This window comes from Neophocaena asiaeorientalis, unplaced genomic scaffold (genome assembly GCF_003031525.2).
Source record: "Neophocaena asiaeorientalis asiaeorientalis breed wild unplaced genomic scaffold, Neophocaena_asiaeorientalis_V1.1 C48943270, whole genome shotgun sequence".
Lineage (NCBI taxonomy): Eukaryota > Metazoa > Chordata > Mammalia > Artiodactyla > Phocoenidae > Neophocaena > Neophocaena asiaeorientalis.
The window spans coordinates 1-2,945 of NW_020185125.1; the positions used below are offsets into that span (position 1 = coordinate 1).

The 2,945-nt window shown below is 35.1% G+C and overlaps 1 long non-coding RNA gene across 1 annotated transcript; it reads left to right on the plus strand.

Moving 5' to 3' along the window:
• The first annotated feature begins 22 nt into the window (after nucleotides 1–22).
• On the plus strand, nucleotides 23–2,606 carry LOC112392073 (uncharacterized). Its single transcript, XR_003001621.1, has 2 exons — nucleotides 23–339; nucleotides 1,209–2,606. It is a non-coding gene; the product is annotated as an uncharacterized LOC112392073 (long non-coding RNA).
• Nucleotides 2,607–2,945: the final 339 nt, after the last annotated feature.

Genomic DNA, 2,945 nt, shown 5'->3' on the forward strand with positions numbered 1-2,945 from the left:
AAAAAAAAAAAAAAAAAAAAAAAAGAAAGAAAAGAAAATTGAATTCCTATAAATGGTTAAAAATATAAAGTTGGTGATTTGACTTTTAGAATTACTATTTATCAAATCTTTCTAAAGCAAAACGAATATCTGCAAGCTTCCTTAGTAATACAGGAAAATTTAGCAGTATCTTATAAATGATAATAGCACATTATCCATAGTTTAATATTTAAAAACAATATTTATTTACAGAACTAAAGATGACTCAGAACCACCTGAAGAAGAAACAGTAGAAAGGACAAGAAAGCCCAGTCTTTCTGAAAAGAAAAATAATTCATCAAAATGGGATGTCTTTTCAACGTAAGTTGTCTACTTGCTAAATGATACCATTTTGGTGGAATGGGGAAAGCTAAGGCAGGGTTAGCAGAATTAATCTTAATCAAATTACTTGACTAAAAGACCTTTCAAAATGTTAAATTTAAGATGAATAACAAACTCCATATGGTGTTTAACAATTATCCCTGAACCTATGAGCTACAAGAGGCAGGTGAGTTCACAGTGTTAAGAACTTGGCCTTGGAACCAGATGGCCCAGGCTTGAATTAGCTCTCTGACTCTGTGTGACCTGGGCAAGTTCATCCATTTTTGAGCACCGATTTCTTCACCTATAGAGATGATAATAATCTTTGCTGTCATGAGTAAATGAATTAGCACATGTAAAACACATAGTTAACTATTTTCAAAGACTTACATGATGCTGTAATAAGCTTTTTTGGTGGGTGTTTCTAAAAGGAATTTTAGGGTGTCAGTACAGCAAAAGTCCAGGGTATGGTGAGAAATAGGTGACATGTTTATAAGTACATATATCTTGCTCTACCCAATGAATAACATTATTTCTTCTACCCCAGGAATATAAATTGCCTTACCTGATTGAAAAAATGAACTTAATACTCAAATGTACTTGTTAGGAGTTAAGTAATGCCTAAATCACATAATTTTCAGATTCTTACCGTAGCACATCATTTCTTTAATTCTAAAAATTATAAGGGGTGTGGGGAGCAGATTGTGGCCAAAGCCAAGAGGCTAGATCATACTATGTAGCTTATTATGAGGGGGTGTTGGTGGAATTATGCAGGGCAGACGCATGACTTGATTATTGTTGACAAAAGGAGTGTTTCTAATAACCACATGCTGTGATTACCACATGCTGATTTTGTGTTTTCCTTGTAGTTATAACACAATAGCTTCCTGGGCAACAAATCTCAAGACTTCCATCAGAGAGGCCAGTAAGGCGCTCTGGCTTTCTGTCGCGTTCATTGTACTATTTGCGGCATTGATGAGCTTCTTCACAGGCCGATTTTTCCAGAAGTCTGTGGATGCTGCTCCCACACAGGACGGGGACTCCTGGATGTCTCTAGAACATATCTTGTGGCCATTTACCAGACTCCAACACAATGGGCCGCCGCCAGTGTGACTGCAGCACATCCTAATGTGCTAATGCTAATCTTGATCTTTAAAGTTTCAGTATCTGAACTTTGTAAATTAGTAGCTTTTAGCTGGGAAATTATAGCATGGAACCAGAGGTTCTCAGAATGACTGTAAGATATTTTATATTCCCTCTTTTTGTGATTGCCTCCCTAACTAAAATACAATGGGGAGGAAGCCCACCTATATGATTTTTTTAATGAGCTTTTTGAGGAGGAGATATTATTGTTTGTTAAAATTTATTGAAATAAAGAACCATTCAGATTTTCATACAGTGAATGTTGGAAGTCTCAGTAGGTCACATATGCATAAGGAAAAAAACCCTAATTCTTAGAAAGTAAAATTTGAGTGTAAAATGCTGATTAGATCATTTTAACAGCCTATTTGGCATATATCCACTCATTACACTTTATTGTAGAGATACCGGATTTTTCTCCAAGTTGCTTCATTCTTCGTACTGAATAAAATTTATCAGTGGGGATTAAGAATAGCTGAGTAATCTAGTTGAGAGTAGCATGTGGCATAGAGTGTCAACAAACTGGCAGCTGGAACACCTAACTTTCTTCATTGCTTCTTTAGAAGCAAAGTCCTTAACCATGTGATATAAAGTAGAATGAAACTCAGTTTCTTCTTTAAGGGCTTCAGAGAATGCATCGCTGGATTCATTGATTTTGAGACTTTGTGCCCTATCACCACTAAACATTAAAAGGGTCCAATTAGGATTCTGAATGGGTTCTTCTTTAGGAAGGTGTTCCCTCACCTAAAGAAAAAGAAAGAAAAATATGTTAATAGTTCCTCTTTTATTGGGTATTTTGACAGTAGAGTATTTTATTTGAAGGGCTCAGTTGAGTTCCCTGAATTGCTAAGATAAAAAGAAACAGTCTTAATGTCCCAATTTTTTTAAAGCATGAAACTGTTTACATCTTGGTGTTTATGGAACTTATCAAAAATGTATTAATTCCTTAAAAATATTTATTGAATGGCTTCAAGTGTCAGGTACTGTTCTAGGTGCTGGGGATAAAACAACAACAAAGAAAAAAATAAACGTATTAATAAGTAACTAACAACTGCAACAATAAAAACCTTGTCTTCAAGGAGCTTATATTGTAATAGGAGAAACACACAATAAACAAGATAAATAAATATGGTGGCTCATTTATGCTAAAATATTCATCAGTCATCCTGTAGAATTTGATATAAGATACATTCTTTATCAGGCAGTAGGAAATGTGCCAGAAAGTTAAATTGGAGGCCTAACCCTCTCAGAGGAGAAAGTCTGTGAATCATAGATATATTCACGTGAAAGGCTGACATTTGTTCTTCAGTTGATGTAAAGAGGCATAAGGTCTCTAAGCCTGAAATCAAGAGCATTTGATACCATAATGGACAATGAAAGTGTAACCTTTACATGGTTTGGTTTTATTTATTTATTTTTTTTGTACGGTACTTGGGCCTCTCACTGTTGTGGCCTCTCCCATTGCG